At 49.5% G+C, this 18,580-nt stretch overlaps 1 long non-coding RNA gene across 1 annotated transcript; it reads right to left on the minus strand.

The window, feature by feature from the left end:
- Nucleotides 1-129: 129 nt before the first annotated feature.
- On the minus strand, nt 130-17,775 carry LOC121434940. Its single transcript, XR_005972530.1, has 3 exons — nt 17,468-17,775; nt 3,671-3,850; nt 130-327 (listed from the first exon to the last, which is right to left on the minus strand). It is a non-coding gene; the product is annotated as an uncharacterized LOC121434940 (long non-coding RNA).
- Between the last annotated feature and the right edge of the window lie 805 nt (nt 17,776-18,580).

Below are 18,580 nucleotides of genomic sequence, written 5' to 3' on the forward strand. Positions count from 1 at the left end.
ATTTGTCCATTTTACTGAGAATATTTATTCTGTGTCACTTTCCCTCTCACAAGCAGCACACATCTCGATGCATGGAAAGCCGCTGCTCTCGCATGCTCACTGTGGCAGTGGCTGCTCATGGCATGGATATGAGTTTATGTCACTAGATCATGTCACGCTGCTTTCCCAAGCCATTGTGCTGACTCCACTCCCGAGCGGGTGAATTAAGGTTCCTTCCTTTCCTTGCTGCTCTGGAACACAGTCCTCCAAGCACGATAGTAGTTACCATCTTCGGAGCAGCTGTGGCTGCTGGCAAGAGGCCCTCAGTATTGGGCCTGCTGACTTTCCCTATAAAAAAAGAGATAGTGGGGAGGTTGTCACACGTCACCTGATGCTCACGGTATCTGGGGCACCGGGCAGACCGAGTGCATGGAGGCGGAAGGTTAATTGATGAGGGGACTCCATGTAGGCAGTGGTTGGGAAGTCCTCACCCACGCTGAAATGGGACTTTCCCATGATGCAACTGTTTGGGGTGCTCACCAATACTCCTGGTATAAACCCCTCACCCATGCTCTTGTAAACAAACCAAATAAACCCGTTGGTTCACCGAGCTAGACTTAAGTAGAACCATACTTTGGTATGAGCTTTTTGAGACAGTGTCTCGTTTAGCCCAGGCTAGCCTGGAATTTATTACATAGCTGAGGGTGGCCTTGAGACCCTGCTCCTCCTGCCTCTGCCTCCCTTGTGCCTTTGACGCTGCTGTGTGTCACCCCGGACACCACGGCTTTAGTGTGGCTTTAACTTGCTTACCACCATGGACAGTGAGGGACTGATATCTCCTCAAGTGCTGAATGGCTCTCAGCTTTCTTCTGCGACATGTCACTGGGCATCCTTCCTGCATGCCTTCCTCTTTCTGCCCCTGTTAGCTGCAGTCCATGCCTTGTGGATATCTGTTCTTTGTCAGGTGCCTTCGTTACCCTGAACCTTTGCAGATGCATCCTTCATGCTTTTGTCCTACCCCACCCAGAAAGCAGCTTTGCACACATCAGGGTGGGAATTTAATTTTCTGTCCTCTCTATCTAGATAATCAATTGACACACAATCGTTTATTTAAAAGTCTGCCATCTGGGACAGAGATGGCTCAGTTGCTGAAGTGTTTGCTGTGCCAGTATAAAGCCCTGGGTCTGACTCTTCAGCGCCCACATAAGCCAGGCACTGGGGAGGTGAAGACAGCTGGGTTCTTGCAGTCTGCTGAACCACTGAACCAGGTTCAGTGAGAAGCACTGGTAAGGCAGAGGCAGGTGGATCTTTGAGGTCGAGGTCAACTTGATCTACAAAGTGAGTTCCTAGTATCCAGAGCTGTTACACAGAGAAACCCTGTCTCAAAACAAAACAAAACCAATAATGATAAAACAATAATAGCAATTATTATTGTTATTTGGAGAATTATTGAGGAAGACACTTAGTGTCAGTGTCTGGCCTATATGCACGCGCACACACACACACACACACACACACACACACACACAAATGTAAAAGAATAAATTAGCCAAAGCAGTATATCCACTCATATGCTTTCCTGGGATCTTGCTGCTCTGTGTCAGGACACAGGGACTGCTTGTTTCTGGTCCCTTGGTCATGGATGGGTCTCCACACTGCCTGGATCAATAGGATGAGGCCTGATTGTCAAGACTGGATCATAAAAGCTGACACAGCCTCTTCCCAGTGCTCTCCTGGGCTGCTTAGGAAACAGCCTCCAGAAAGTGGGAGGTGTAGCTGCATAGAGGACCCATGTGTGGGTGTCGCAGCTAAGAGCTCAGCTCACTGGGAATCAGCATTGATGCGCAGAGAGGGAGGTGAAAGCAATCTCTCAGCTAACTCCAGCCTCCATCCTTCCCATCATCCCCAATGATGCTATGTGTCATGAGTGGCTCCCCCTCACACAAACCCTAGCTGGCAGATCTGGGAACACAGCCGATGTTGCCACTGTTACAGGGGCTGAGCTCTGGAATGTTTGCTAAGCAGTGAACGTGGCAAGGATGGCCATCTGCACACCAGCTACTGTCTCAGTGGACGCAGGGAAAACACCCGTGGCTGGGTCGTCCCTGCACCGGAAGAGGCCAGCGTGTTCTTATGAACTACAATACTTGTATAATCTCAGGCTGGGAGTGCAGCCCAGTGGTCGAGCACTTGCCTACCCCCATAAGCAGTTAATGTAATATAGCAAAGAATGAGTAAGCCTCACTTCTCCAAGTGTCCTGACATCTGGACACTTAGCTGGACACCGAGCTCATCTTCACTGGCCATTTGGTTGTCTGAAAGGTGGACACTCTGATGGGTTTACACCTCTGGAAGCTTGGCTGGACAAGGAGCACACGGCTAATGACATGAGGGTAATAGGGACATAATAGCACCGGCCTGAAGCACCTTTGTGCTATGGCCTGCTCATACCCGAGCCATGCCCATGTGGAATTGGTTCACCCCCAGAGGTTACCAGCAAGGAAACACTTCCATCTGGGCCAGGAGCAAAGCAAGGGCTTCTCAAATGTTTTGGGGAACTCACTGGGGAACAACAGTCCTGGGACCTCATGGGCAGAGCTCAGAATTAGATAGGGGACTCCAGACTCCAGAACACAGGCAGCCTGGTGACCTCAGCAAAGGAGTTGTGCAGCCACTATTGTCAGCTGTGTGAGGGGGTCCTCGAGGGGGTTAGGGACACCTCAGTCCCCAAGGGCAGCGCTGCAGCCCGCCCGTCTCCCGACCCCATGGGTCCCAGACTGAGCAGGCTAGCTTAGCCTTGGTCTGCACTGGAAAAACTGCTTCAGCACTCAGCTCACGACAGCAAGTGCAGCCGAGAACAAAAGATGGCAAATCCTCCCGGAGGGACTTTCTCACGGAGGGAGGCCCAGGGCCAGTGTGGGCTAGTGGCAGCAGGCCAGGCCAGACTGGGGCCTGCAGAGAAGCTGCCGCCTATGGGGGAGGGATGGGCTGGGGGTTGTTTTCAATGAATGGTCAGGTGAGCCTGAGAGACAGGATCCTGCAAGAGTAGGGGCCTCCTGTCAGCAGAGACATCTCTGACCTAGACGAAGGAATGGAGAGACCGGTGGGTTTTCACAGAGCAAGCAAAGGCTCTCTCTGGTCAGTCACTGTAGGGCCCTTGTATCCCCAGGCGTGCTGGTTCCTGACAGGAGCACAGGAGTCCACTTTACCGTGGAAGGGTCCTTGTGGGTCTAGACATGGTTTCAGTAGTGCAAGTGATGGACTTGTTACCCACCATGGTAGGTTTTCGTCCTAGCTGAGCTTGTCAGGTCTCAGCGCCATGACCTTGATCAGGGTCCCTTCTTATAGGACCAGTCAGTGTGAATGGAGGCGCGTTCCTAAACTTCCCTGCATCCCAAATGCCCAGTGCCTTAGGAACCTGTAACACAGCTCCATGTCCCTTCTCCAAGGTCCCCTCCACTGACCTCTCCTGCCTGTGACTGGTCCATTTCCAGAGCTGTCTTTCCCATTCTTCCAGGTTCCCCATGCCAGTGTTTCATTGGGTGGCTAATCCTCCCTTCCCCACATTCCCAGAAGATAAAATGGAGATGGGGGGAGGACTCCCCAGGCCAACTCGAACTAATTCTTCCCTGGTGGATCCATGGGGCAGCTTACAGTCAGACTAACCTCCACCCGTCTTCCAGCGGCTCACCTTCCTGATAGAGGCCCAGGGTTTTGTTGCCTTTATAAATAGTTTCTTATAGGGGAGGCATTATGATCTTCCTTTTAAGAGCCTGGGTTCTGGTTTCCAACAACGTGGGTCCAAATCTTGACTCCATGGTCTTCTATCTGTGTGGCTTATGATGAGTTCATTAACCGTTCTGTGTGATCTCTGTAATAGATTAAAACAGTCCTTTACCAGGCTATGCGACTTGATGTTCCTCACGCACTCAGAGCAGAGCCACTGGTGAGCAATGATCTGCTAAGGACCCTGGTGAGGAGCCACCTTGAGGCCGCCCTCCCCGAATTGTCCTTAGCACATGATAGACACCCCCGCCTCCGGCCTCTTGGATCTACCCACCTCCTCCATATTCTCCTCCTGGTGAGACAGCTTGAGAGATTTTCAGGAGACCTGGGCTGGACCACGCCATTACCCAGAAGTCTCAGCTCACCTCGAGTCACATCCTCCCTGGAGCCCACAAAGTCCAATGTTTGCTCTTTTCTGACTGTCCTTTGGCTGCTCAAGGTCACACTAGCCTCCCTTCTGCTTCTTTATCACACCAGACTCGCTGCCCCAGGACCGTTGCTCTGACTGTAGCCTCCTTCCTAACCTCCCCTTCAAGACTTCTGCCACCTTCTGGCTAAACAATCTTCTGGTTCCCTAGCACCACCATTCTATTTCTTGTCTTGTTGCTTCCATCCTGTCTGACATCATGTCCCTGGCTGTCTGGGATGCACAGAAGTAGACCTGCTTCCTGCTTCTTACCTTCTCGTGTAACTCTCTCAAAGGTAAATATGCTTGCCTGCTACATTCTCTGGTGGGGCTGATGCCCCCGCCCCCCACAGCCTGTGGCATGGCAGAGACTGAACTGGGAATGTCATGGCTATCACCTAGAGATGCAGACGCCCTGTCCTTTAACAGTCTCTGGGGTAGGGCTGAGTACCACTTAACTGCCCTCCTTGGGGCTGGACCTGAAACAGGACCGCATATGACAGACAGCGGGTGAGTTGGGATCTGCACCCTAGATACTTCCCTGCAGACACATGCTCCGGCACAGACATTGAAGGTCACAGACCTCACTTTCTTGGGGCTCAAGACTCCAGATGTTTCCAACCAGATGCCCAAGGCTGTGTAAAAAACACCTTGAATCAGCCAGAGGCATAGAAGAGAGCCCCAGTCAGAAGACCAGGTGAGGGACCATTTCCAGGTGGGTGCAGACATCCGGGTTCTAGAGAGAATGGCTGAGGGTGGCCAAGGAGGCTTGTAGTTAGATACTCCTCTAAGAGTTGCAGCGGAGGCAGCCCTGCATTGTGCCAGGACTGCTAGTGATTGTAAGAAGAATGGGAGTTGGCCAGGGCCCCGGTGCATTCTGGTACTACTCAAGCGGAAAAAGCAGGAGCCATTTAACCAACTTCTGTCTCAGGGACCCTCACATCAAGACTTGTGAATCAATGGGGCTTTTTTTAATTTTTAATTTTTTTTTTTGAGACAGGGTTCCATATTGTAGACAAGGCTGGCCTCCAATTCACAGAGACTGTTGCTGCAGCCTCCTGAGTTCTAGAATTACAGATATAAACCCTCTGACCTGGTCTTCACTCTCTTCCTCTCCTGTCAGATGCGTCAGAAGCTTGATGTACGTGGTCTCTGATGGGGCACTCACTGCCTGTTTGCAGAAGCGAAGGCAACACCAGCAGGAGGCGCTGGTGAGGCAAGTGTGGATCCTCCCACAACACAGCCACCCAGGAATTGCCTGAATAACCATGCAGGATAGTCTCGCTAATGGGGACAAGCAAGACATGTCACAATCACTGGGTCTTAAAATGGACACGCTTGGGGTCTGGCGAGATTGGTCAGCTTGTGCAGGTCTGGAAATACATGTTTGAGTCCTGGAATCCATGTGAAGGTAGAAGCAGAGCTAGCACCACGTGTACACCATGGCATGCATGTGCACCCTCCCCCTTAACAATAACAGTGCATTTGTTTGTGGTTTTCTCTGCAAAGCTTTGGCTGACCTGGAATTGGCTCTGTAGACCAGGCTGGTCTTAAAACTCAGAGACCTGCCTGGCTTTGTCCCAGTGCTGCGATTAAAGGCCTGCCCCCACCACCACCACTTGGCAACAGTAAATTTTTTTAATGGACACACCATTTGGGCCAGCATCTCTAGGGAATGGCCCCTGTGGTAGCCTTGGCAGTAGAAGCAGAGAAGATGGGCTTTTCTTGTGTACCCTCTCATGATTGACTGAGTGACTCTGAGCCTCATATAACCACTCCTGCTCTGGAAGCCAGCTCATGTGTCACCATCCTGGCAGCTGGAACACTGGCAGGGTCCTCTGGTGCCCTCCTCAGGCTCCACCCACACTGGCACAGGCTTCGGCCTTTGAGCCAGCCTTGCCTAGGGACCTTTGCGCGCCCTAGGCTCCTAGCCAGGACTCTTCTTGCCGGACCCTCCGCCTGGCTAGGCACTTGAATCCTTTAGATCTCTATACAAAGTCCATTCTCGGAAACACCTGTCACGTTCTGTCCTGTCCTGTCTGCCTGTCTATAGCACAGCCATGCCCATCATGACAGACAGGGCTAAGCATATGTGAGGGCTTCAGAGAGCTGTGCTGGCTCGCTAGGCTGTCCTCTCTCCAGACTTTGGGGCAGGGCCTTACATGTGGCTCTATCAAACACCTGTCTCCTGCACCATCACCCCAATCCCCAGACCCAAAGACTGAGCAGTGGGGCACCAACCCAAGTACCCCTCCCTTCGGGCTGTCCTCACCTCTGGAGTGCTGATTCTTGTCCCCAACCTCAACAGTCTTCCCCTTTGCCTTGAAAGGTTCCATAGGACTCCTTCAACCTGACAGCTGCAGCTAGGTGTCACTGACCCCAGGGGACAGTTCTGTCCCAGAAGCAGAAGGAGCGTGTCACCCTCTGCAGTCTGGACTGGGTCCCTGCTTCTCTGTGTGCTCTTTAGACTCCCAGTTCCTTGTCTGAGACCTGAGTTGTGACACACCTGCCCTGTAGCACCTGGCACAGCCTAAGAGCATGAGGAAAAAGCCTCTTTCTGGGGAGGTCAGTGCTCGCTGCCATGACTTTAGAGTATTATACAACCCCAGTCTCAAGCTGGCCTGGATTACTGAGTCCTCTGTGCCTCTGGCTCAGGCCGAGTTGTCGATCAGCAGGAGGCTCCTCTGTTCATTCAGGTGGGAATCTCCTGACCTCAAACATCCTAAGGCAAGATCAAAGGGGAGGCAGGCAAGCCAGGCGTGTCCAGTCTGTACAGGTGAGATTCTGACTTTGGCCTGGGGTAAGATAAAATTCCAACTACTCAGAAGAGGTTTCATCACCTGGTCTCATAGGCTAATTCCTTGTGGGAAGACAATGGGACAAAATACACACAGGACTTTGATGCAGAGGGATTCTTTTTTTCTCAGCAGATGCCAAAGGCAGAATCCATGGCTGTATTTGGCTTTAGAAATGTAAACAAATTCTGCTATTTCAAAAGCATGTTGGGCACAGATAAGACTGGGTTTAGGTATCTCTGGGTAAGATACCTAAAAAGTCTGGATACCAGATCTGCAAGGGGCTGCACACAGGCCCTCCCTAGGGACTCACGATGTTAGTCAGGAGCAAATGAGCACTTGGGAATGTGCATCTAGCAATTACGGGGGCGCAGAGCAACACGGTGACATGCTTTCACTTGTAAGATTGGCCATCAGCTGTCACGCTTTTACTAAGCCACGGCCCTGAGAGCTGACACGGACCCAGAGAAGGAAGCCTGGAGCCCGCTGGGGCAGGGACCTGCAGGACTGGAGATCCTAGAGAGCAATCGAGACACAAACGTCGCAATGAAAAACCCTTGGTTCACTGTCCTGTTCTTCAAATTCTGCTTTAAGAAGCAAGATAGAGGCTGGGAACGTGATTCAGAGTGTTTGCCTGCCTGTTATACGGAAAGCCTTGGGTTCCAGCCCAGCACTGTATAGACTGGGCATGATGGCTCATGCCTGTAATCCTAGCAGTGAGGTGGTAGAGGTCATACAAGGTCAGCCTCAACCACACCATGAGAAGAAAAGGCCAGTCTGAGCTACAAAAGACACTATCTCAAGAGAAATGAGTGGGTGAGTGGGGAGATAGACCCTGAAAGGAAGGCAGGAAAGAGGGACAGAGGGTCAGAAAAGCATTAGGGTGGAACTCAGAACATATGCTTAAGGTCAGGTGGCCCTGGCTTCCGTCCCCAGTACACCCCCAATCCCAAAGTAAGATAAATATGCAGAAACATACACACCAAAAAAATTTATTGCCATTGATGTTGCGTTTGCTGTTCTGGGCACTGGACACTGGGTTCACGCATGCACGGCAGCAGCCTTGACTCTCATCCTCAGCCTCGGCCCCTTCTGTATTTTTCATTTTGAGACAGGGTCTTACTAAGTCACCTAAAGTGACCCTGAACTCACTCGGTAGACCAGGCCTCCGCCTCCACATAACTGGGATGACAAGCCTATGCCTGCAGGTCTGGCTTTTTATTATAATTTTATATGTGATAGTAAAATCGAATTTTCTAAATTGAACTTGAGGAATCACTTTTAACCTCCAGTAGCTCATTGTGAGGATTTTGAATGCTCCTAGCCCAGCCTAGAGGGACAGTAGGTGTCTGAGGCCATATGTCACTCATCTGCATGCATCTGCTGACATCACCTTGTACTCGATAAATACATAATTACCACATAGCAAATATGAAGGAAATATCTATTTAAAAATAGGTCTACAAGCTGGGTGGCAGTGGCGCACGCCTTTAATCCCAGCACTCAAGAGGCAGAGGCAGGAGAATCTCTGTGAGTTGGAAGCAAGCCTGGTTTACAAAGAGTAGTTCTAGGACAGGCTCCAAAGCTACAGAGAAACCCCATCTTAGAAAAAAACAAACAAAGAAACAAAAGGTCTACAGCTAAGTGAATGAATCTACTTCTAACGGCAACTAGACTATTATTTATTGTCAAGATTTATTCTTATTTTACATGTATGGGTGTTTTGCCTGCACGTATATATATGCACCAGGTACATGCCGTGCCTTCAGAGGCCGGAAATAGGCATTTGATCCCTTGGAACCAGAGCTATAGGTGGTTGTGAACCTCCATGTGGGCGCTGGGAAATGAACCCAGGACCTGTGCAGGAGCAGCCCAGCAGCCAGTACTTTACCGCTGAGCCATCTCTTTAGCCCTGCCCAATGTCTTTGATTATGATTTTTAAAAAGTCTCCAAAGCGGGGCTCTACCTTCAAAATGTGCCTCTTTTGTTATGCAATAAGAAAACTTAACAATGGTGTGACCATCCACATTTCCTTTTCTTTCAATACGTGCTTGTATTTCCTGACATTTTGAACAATAAGAAAGTGTGTGTGCGTGTTTAAGACAAATTTCTTGATCTGCCTCCAGAGTACATGATTTCTGGCGTATGGCACCAGGCAGGACAATATTACTTCTACCCTCATAAAAAAATAACATATAAATAACTCTTACATGATTTTTTTTTAAAAAAAAACAGTAAAACTCTCTTACTGGTTCTATTTTTAAGTAGGCATGCCCATTGTAGGAACACGCAGAAATGCAAGAGGAGGCGCTGAAGTGATGACTCACGCCGAGATCTCAGTGTAAATATTGGGTAACGTCACTGGTACAAGTTGCTGAACCTCTCGTTCGTTTCTGTTTATTTTTTTTCTTTAGGTAGAACTGCACAGAGTTTGTGTAACAGTTTTTCCTTCTTTTCTTTCTTCCCCCTCTCTATCTCTCTTTCTCTTTTGAGGCAAGATCTTATTAGTAGCCCTGGCTGGCCTTGAGCTCATAGCAATCCTCCTGCCTTAGCCTCCCACTTGCTGAGATTACTGGCCTGAGCACCCAGGACAGGCTCACATATTTTTTCCACCTTAAGCTTTATAAAATGGTCTTTTTAAACTGTGAATTAAGTTGACCACGAAGGTTGGAGATGAGGCCCTGAGTTCCATCCCTGGTGCTTTAAAACAAACAAAACATCTGTCTGAGGTGACAAGCAACAGTCTACTGCACACACAGGCCACAGCCAATGAGAGGGTCTGTTGTCGTTTATTTTGTTTTTTGATGAGCTTCTAATACTTCTCAAATGGCAGGGAAAATATGTTTGCTGGAAAACTAACAGAACACCTGGTCATGTCTTCAAGTTGGTTCCTGATTGTAGACCTGTGGCAGCTACTTGCAGAGCATAGGTGGGCTGTGGAGACGCCAGTTTAACCCGGTTTCAGTGTCCTCATTTTAAAAGAGTGAGTTAGCCGGGCGGTGGTGGCGCACGCCTTTAATCCCAGCACTCGGGAGGCAGAGGCAGGCGGATCTCTGTGAGTTCGAGGCCAGCCTGGTCTAGAAGAGCTAGTTCCAGGACAGGAACCAAAAGCTACGGAGAAACCCTGTCTCGAAAAATCAAAAAAAAAAAAAAGAAAAGAAAAGAAAAGATAAGAAAAGGGTTAAAAGAGTGAGTTAGAGTAAGAGTCTGGCTTTCTTCAACCAGAAGCGAGGTTAAAGTCACCCTGAGCAAGAAGCGACCTGCATACCCTGCCCCTCCTCTGCCTGAGCCAGTACTGGAACTCCCTTTAGTATCTGAGAGATGGCTAGTGTAGGGCTGGAAGGGAGAGTAGCCATCTCCAGATCTCCAGGGTTCCCTCCTCAACAACTCCAGGACACCCTTCAGCCCCTTGAGAGCTGGTGTTACGAAAATTCTTTCCTCAGAGACAGAAACACCTACTGCACCTCTTAAGGTCCTACAGCAAACGGAGGAGTAAGGGCACCAAAGTTCACTCTGGAGAACCTATAGAGTACGGGTGAGGGGTTACAGGCAGGAGCAGCCACACTTCAAAGGTATCTATTAGGTGTGTCTAATTTTAAAGGTCCACAGCCATCAGGGATGATGATTCTCCAATGACTGTGTGGATGGAGGCCCTTCCCCACCTCTATTCTCCAGCCCTTCCCCAGGTCACTTGCCAATCAGGGCAGAATTGCATATGGCTAGCTGGGAGGTGGGACTGGCTACTCTGGCTAGGATCCCAGAACCCTCCCCGCCCTCCCTCCATGAGGCAGCATCAACAGTCAACAAGCCCAGCTGTGGTGATCTTTCGGCAGCTGGCATGGCTGATTTGATGAGGATGGCAGCACTTTGACTCTGCTGGGCTTACAGAACAGGTGGCTAGACGAGGTTGGTGGGAACTTCAGCCCGAGGTTGGCATGACAGACCTATGTTAAGTCTCCCTTCAGTCAGGGAGGGGAGATTCACTGTCACCAGGTGAGGCCCATGCTATATGGCTCGGGAGGGCATGCTGGGGCCTAGGGTGGCATTTGGACGCATCTTCAGTTCTGACCGAGACTTCACCTCCTCCCCAGTAGGTCAAGCAGGTCTGGGCTCAGGATTCTTCTCCTGTCACCCACATGTCATTGCCATGTGATTCCTCAGGCAGACCCTGCCAGTCAGGCTTTGGGCTGAGTTTTCATGGTACCATCACACTTTACGCAGACAGGAGTTCACTCCTGTCCTGATGGTGCCAGCTCCTCCTATGGACTCTTATGCCCATGCCTATAGGACAGCACCAACGTCCTAGGGACACTGAGTTGGAGAAGTGAGGCAGAATCTGTCAAGCATTGGGACCAAGCTGGCATAGAGGACACACCTCTGTTGGCCCTTGGCCCTGTACCTGGCATCTGATGGGCACTCAGGAAAGTGACTTATTGTATCAACTGGGGATTCATAAAAGCTTCTCAGAAAGAACTCGGAGGCTCTGTCAATGACCTGGGGTTGTATTTCCTGGCTACTACCTCCTGCCTGCCACTGCCAGCACAGCTCCCTGCGTCACACAGCCCCATCCTCTAGCTTCTCCAGAGTGGGAGATAAAGAGGCTGCTACTGCATTTGACTTCACTGCTGCTCTGCAATGTGCAGCCCATCCCACCAGGCTAGCTGGGAGATGACTAGGAGCAGACTTGGTCCCTCATGGGCAGACCCTCCTCAGACACAGCAGGATCCCCTCCCGACAAACTCCCCAAAATAGAAAATGCACTGAATACCCCTAATATATGGAGCAGCCTCACTCAGCAACGCAGCATGGCACACTGTACACAGCACCTGTATCCAGAACCTTGCACACAACACTCTCTACATAACACCCTGCAGCATCTGTACCCAAGTACCTTGTACACAGTTCCTGTACATGGCACCCTGCATTCAGCGCCTCGCATAAATCACCCTGCACACAACCCCTGCACCTGCATCACAGCCTCTGGCAGGCAGCTGACTGGGAACTGTGGTCACTGCTGCTGCCCAGCACCAAGGGAGCATCAGACCGCAGTTCAGTAGCCTGGGAAGGTCCAAAGCCAGAGCTCTACAAGGTGCCACTCAAGCCATCCCAAGGCAAGAACCCTAAGTCAGATCCTTACGCTTCGGAGACTACCGGTAGCCATTAACCATTTGCAACAGAGACTCAAAGCAACGTTGTCTTAACACGTCGTGTCTCAGTTACTCTCCTGAGAGCCTGCCTGGTAAAGCAGATGCCCTGCACGAGCTGTCTACAGTCTTCTCCCCTGGCATCCCCTCCCAGACAATGGCCTTGTCTGCTTAGCCCCTGAGAGTTCTCCTGGTCCCTACCTTCAGAGAAGCACGAGTAGGCTAACCCAGAGCTTCCACCCTCGCTTCTGCCATCTACAGGGGCGTCAAGAGACATGGTCTTTCCTTGGGGTCATTCTGTTGAGAACTAGAAGTTCTAAGAATAGGAGACTGAGCGATATTGGCAATGCCACCATGGGAGACAAGGATTAATTAACGAACACACTAATTAATGGATCACTACAAATGTAGAAAAATGCTTAGAAAAAGAGGTACTAGCTATAAAGAAGGTCGGGTAAATGTTAGCTCTGACCTAGGAATATAGAGGTGACTGGGAAAGGGAAGCAGTGGTGCAAAGGGCCTGAGGTCAGCGGAAGTGGAGCACACTCCGGGCCTAAGAAGCCTTTTGCAGAGGTCTTGGGTTCAGTTCCCAGCACCCACATGGAGGCTCACAACCATCTGTAAACTCCAGTTCCAGGGGATTGGACACCCACTTCCAGCCTCCATGGGTACTGCATGCATATGGTGCATAGACATACATGCTGGCAAAACACCCATACATGTGAAATAAAAATAAATCTTTGCAATAAATTAGTCTAGTTGCCTATAGAGTAGATTCATTAACTTAGTTGTAGACCGACTCTTTAAGTACATAGCTTATTATTATTTGCAATGTAGTAATTATGCATTTATTGAGTACAGGGGGATGTCAGCAGGCACATGCAGATGAATGACATATGACCTCAGACACTTACTGTCTATCAGACCTCTATACACTGGGTAGTTGTAGTCCCTGAGACTGGCTTACAGGAAGGAGCTGTGGCCCCAACTCATAAACTTCTACTTGGTTCCAGGCGCTTTTCTAATGTTTGGTATGTAATTCACTCAATTCCTGAGCAAGCCACAGAATGGCTCCCTGCATTAGTTCTGTCCTCAGAGAAGCAGACGCCCTGGGGAAGGACCTGTGGGAGAGTACAGGGGCAATGTCTGGGAGACTCAGGAGAGAGAGGAGTTAACTGTAGCAGAACAGCACCAGCCAGGATGCAGGGCTGATAGACAGGAAGCCTCCGACGGTAGCGTGGCCTGGAGAGTACTGGACAGGGAACCCCAGCATCACAGTTCCATCCGGTGTCTGGGATCCCTGCACCCAGCAGGAACAGCCAGGCAGCACCCAAGTTCTGTCCCCAGCTGGGAAGCTAGGAGAGACCATGTGGGTTCCAAGGGTGCATCTCCTCAGGCTCTGATTGACAATATTCCCATAGCCCTCTGCACAGGGGATCTGAATGAGTTTTCTCCAGGGTCCAGACACCTCAGGGTCATTCTCATTTTCGGACAGGAATGGAAGGGTTGCTACTTGCCTGGAATCGTACACCCAAGGCTCAGGAGCAGGGCTTGAAATGAGGCGGAACACCCAGACCCTTGTTTTGCTACCCATATCAACTTCCTCCCTGAGGTGGGACAAGAGGCCTGTTGGCATGCATGTAACTGATTAGAGCCTTGAACATCAGGGTCACTTGGACAGGGGCTTGTTTTGTGGCTGTCGGCTGAGGATTACCAGCCAGCAGGACCCTTGGGCTGCCAACCCCTGTGGGGGTAGGGCCCGGCAGTGTGCAGTGTGGCCTCAACCTCCCTTGGGTAACTGGACTGGGATTACTTAAATGGCTGCAGGTGAGGCAGCTTTAGGAGAGCTGTTTACCCAAGGGACTCAAGGGTCAAGAACTGGATGTCTCTCCCAATGCTTATGTCATGACGCTAACTTCAGTCCTTCAGAAAGTCTGTGTTCTGGAAACAGGACCTTCAAAGATGGAATTAAATTTTAAAAAAAAAGCCACTGGGATAGAATTCTTAGGAGAAGAGATCAGGACACAGACAAACACAGGGAAGATCATACAGGAACTGGGTGAGAAGAGGGCCGCGTCTCCAAGTCAAGGAGGAAGGCCTTGGGAAACCTTCTCTGTGACACCTCGTCCTGGACTTGTAGCTTCATGCTTGCTCATGCTGTAACGAAGTGAGCTGCCAGGGAAGCAGGCATCCCACGCAAGACAAGCCCTGGCCAGTACCCCACGGGACTCCTGCTGAGTCCACCTGCATTGCTTCAGAGGTCTGCCTCTGCAGGAACAAGCCAGCAGGATGAGATCCCCGTTGTCAGTAGCTGTCAGGGGGAGGGCTGCAGATTTGGGGGTGCAACTGGATCTGTGAACATGTGCATGGGAGAGGAAATGAAGCTAAGCTAACCAGGAGAATGTCAATCCAAGATACACGTCCTTTATTTTATTATCCGTGAGTAGGTGTGCTTGCGCGTGTGTGCTGTGTCGGGAGATCAAACCCTGGCCCCACAAGTCAGGCAAGAACTCTATCTCCAGTCCAAATCCATGACCTTAAAGAGCTTATTGACTTGTGGGAAAGATGGACAATGACACATAAGTAAAAACTAGAAAACCAGAACCATGAAATGAGATGAACCAAGGCCAGAGATCAGAGAGCAGGGCAGACTCTTTCAGACCTGGGGATCAAGAAAGCCATGGGCTCATGTGACATTTGAGCAGAGGTCTGAACAGGAGAAATCTGGCCATAAAGATACCTCAGGAAATAAGGAAACAATAGAAGAATATGTGCCTGACAAGGAGAACGACTTCTATTTTCCTGCTAAAAGGATATACCTGAGTCTGGGCTCAGTGATAGAGCTCTTACCTTAAATGCACTATGCACCAGATTAAATAGCAACTATTAAGGGGAGGAAAGTATAGCAATTCTAAAGCAACAATAAAAAAGGAAAAGTAGAGAAAGAAGGACTCTAAAATCAAATATATCTTGATAAAACGTATAAAATTTGCGAGAAAACATGAGGAAAATATCAACACCCCCAGAGGACTCAGTACTAGGCGTTTTTACAGGCAAAGTCATATGATACTCAAATAACATGTTTTGTTTGTTTTTCAAGACAAGGCTTCTTTGTAGCTTTGGTGCCTGTCCTGGAACTAGCTCTTGTAGACCAGGGTGGCCTTGAACTCACAGAGATCAGCCTGCCTCTGCTTCCCGAGTGCTGTGATTAAAGGCATGTGCCACCACTGCCTGGCTCAAATAACGTATTTTATATCCATTTATTTCCTTTTAAAAGCAATGTAAGTTTTTCTATTAAAAGGTTATTTAAAATTAAAATACATGATGCTAGGGAGATGGCTCAGAATTTAAAAGGACAGGCTATTCTCACGGAGGACCTGGATTTGATTCCCAGCACCCACATGGTGGTTCACAACTGTCTGTAACTTCAGTTCCAGGGATCTTACATCCTCTTCTGGCCTCCATGGGCACTGCCTACATGTGCACATAGAGAACATTCATACACGGAAAATATAAATCAGTCTTTTTAAATTAAGCTTTCAAAAATGAGGCTGAGCTAGGAGGATACCAAGAGAACCTGTGATCTATATCAATACCTTGTTTCAAACAAAAACAAACAAAAAACAAAAACTCTGCAAATTTGAAGAAATAAAAGTCATTCCACTGCTAAAGATTGTTCTTAAAGTTTAAAAGACTCCCAGAGACTAGGAGCTCGACACCCTCTCTGGCCTCTTCTTTCTTTTTTCATTTATTTATTTATTCATTTATTTTTATTGTTTGAGACATGGTTTCTCTGTGTAATAGTCCTGGCTGCCCTGGAACGTGCTTTGTAGATCAGGCTAGCCTTGAACTCACAGAGTTCTGCTTGTCTCTGTCTCCCAAGTGCTGGGATTAAAGGTGTGCGCCACCACCACCCACTCTCTGGCCTTTTCTATAAGGCATTTCTTTGAATGGATGGTGCATGGGATGTTTCTGCTGCTGTGAGATCTCTGTCCCATCCAGGTCTCCCGTGGAGAGTTTCTATTGCCTGGTTGTCTTTTCCTTCTCTCTAGCGAGTGTGGAAATGGAGCATCAGGGAGAGCTCGCTTAGCAAGCCTGAGACCCTAGCATCTAGCTCCAACTCTGAAAACAAGCAAATAAGTCCTTCCTTCTGTACGTGGGAGCTTTTCTTTCTAGATGGTGGAAAAAGAGGGTACACCTATAAAAAGGCACATGCTAAGAGATTGGATACGAAATCAGGATCCAACATTCCGCTGTTTACAAGAAACACACCTCAACCACAATGACAGATATCTGCTCAGAGTAAAGGGTTGGGAAAAGGTTTTTCAATCAAATGGACCTAAGAAACAAGCGGGTGTGGCTATACTAATTTCTAACAAAATTGACTTCAAACTAAAATCAATCAGAAGAGATGGAGATGGACACTTTATACTCATAACAGGAACAATCCACCAGGATGAAGTCTCAATCCTGAATATCTATGCCCCTAATATAAAAGCACCCACTTATGTAAAAGAAACATTACTAGAACTCAAGGTAGACATCAAACCCCACACATTAATAGTAGGAGACTTCAACACTCCTCTCTCACCAAAGGACAGGTCAATCACACAGAAGCTTGTTTTGTCTCTTACAAGAAAATTGTTCTGATTTCCCAGAGGACCAACTGTCCCGTTTAGTGTAAATCCCTGGGACCCTGTTTAATTTCTTTTCTGTGTGTGGGGAATGAATATGCATGTTGGGGGCTGGCACACATCGCATATGTATGCGTGCAGTAGAGGCCTGACGCTGACATTAGGTGTCTTTCTCTACTTCTCTCCACTTTGTTCATTGAGGCAGGGGTCTCTTGCCGAGCCTGGAGCTCACCAATTCCAGTTGGTCCAGCAGCCAGCTTGCTCGGGGGATCCTGCCTTTGCTCCCGTGTCCTAAAATTACAGGCTTCTGCATGGTGTTGGCCATGCAAACTCTGCTTCTGAATATCTAGAAATCTCTGTGCAGCTTACATTCTTTGCAGGAGACAAGAGAACACAGAATAAAGTGAAACTTTTTAAAAAATTAGAAGGTAGTAAGTATCCAGAACTGTTAAACGGGATAGGAAAAGAGGGGAAGGAAGAGGTAGTGCAAATGCAGGCTCACCTCGAAGATATCTATCACTTACAAACCCTGGAGGAGAGAGCCACGTTGAGTTTTGGGGTCAGAGCATACCCAGGCAGAGGGAACAGCATATGCAAAGGCCCTGAAGTTGGTGCTTGGTAAGTTGGCGACCATGTGGCTGGAGTAACATGAGCAAGAAGACGGGGTCAGGGGAATGAAAGGGACCCAAGAGAGACTGAGAAAGCTTGGGTTATATATATTACCTGTGAGTGAGCTTCCGGAAGGTTCTGAAGCAAGGGGGTCTAATCTGACTCAGGGTTAGGCAAAATGCCCTAAGCTGGTCATGGGTTTCTGGACAGCTGGGGCATCTTCCCCCTGGGCCAAGGCTGCTCAGCTACACGCTTGCTGTTGAGCCTTTGACCTTTGGCTGCACTTCTTCCTAGGGGGTGCGAGACATTGGACAGAGTGAGAGGAATGCAGAGCCCAGCGTAGGCAGTGCAGAGGAGAAGTGTGCTGGCCCAGCCTGACCCTGCCCTGAGCGGACGAGCTAGGATCAATCAACTTTACAGACTAGCCAATGCCACCTGCTTTGCTTGCTAGCCCTGGCTGCAGAATGCCCCAGCCTCAGGGGGTACCTTGTCTAAGATCAGAAAGTTGATGACCAGCGGCTTATGATGAGCACAGGCTGCCTCAAGTGCTCTGGTTAAGACTCAGTTTAACTGGTGGGTCGTTCGCAGTGACCTGGAGGGCCCCCAGATCCTTGATTAAGGGGGCCCAGACCCGCTGGCGCTACAAATTCTGTCTCCAGCACGGACAGCTGGGAGAAGCAGGGGGGAAACGGTTGGCCACCTGCCAGTACCAGGTAAGAAATGCCACGAAGAAGGTCTGTCCAAATGTCCTAGGTGTTTGTAAGAAGCTCCCTAGGCAGACACACCTGGCTTTGCCTGATCCTCTATCTATGTGTGGCTAGGAAGGCCCGTGCTCTCTCTCAGAGGGTTTCTTCATGCTGACTGAGGAACCAGGTATAGTGTGGGTTAAAGGGCACAGCAGGGTACCCAGCTCCCTCTGCTCACGTGTTTTCTACGGCTTCACTTTCCTCATTAAGTCGTGCAAGAGCGGCCCAGGATGGCTTGGGACTGAAGTCTGGAACTCCCTCTGCAGATCGAGAGCACCCTGCAGTCTTTGAGGAGGCGCCCGCACTGTCACAAGCCTCCGCGGACAGTCAGTCGCAGAGGCCTAGGGCAGCGCAGCGAGCGCGAATTCCCGTGGGTAACCATGACCGCTGGAGAAAAGAGCAGATGGATTTTTACAAATGGTTCCTTTAGACACGGTCCCTACTAGATCCGGCCTTGATCGGGCTGCGGGGACGATTCCGC

The sequence above is a fragment of the Microtus oregoni genome, unplaced genomic scaffold (assembly GCF_018167655.1).
Source record: "Microtus oregoni isolate MIOR12 unplaced genomic scaffold, Mior012 000002F_ref0000024, whole genome shotgun sequence".
NCBI lineage: Eukaryota > Metazoa > Chordata > Mammalia > Rodentia > Cricetidae > Microtus > Microtus oregoni.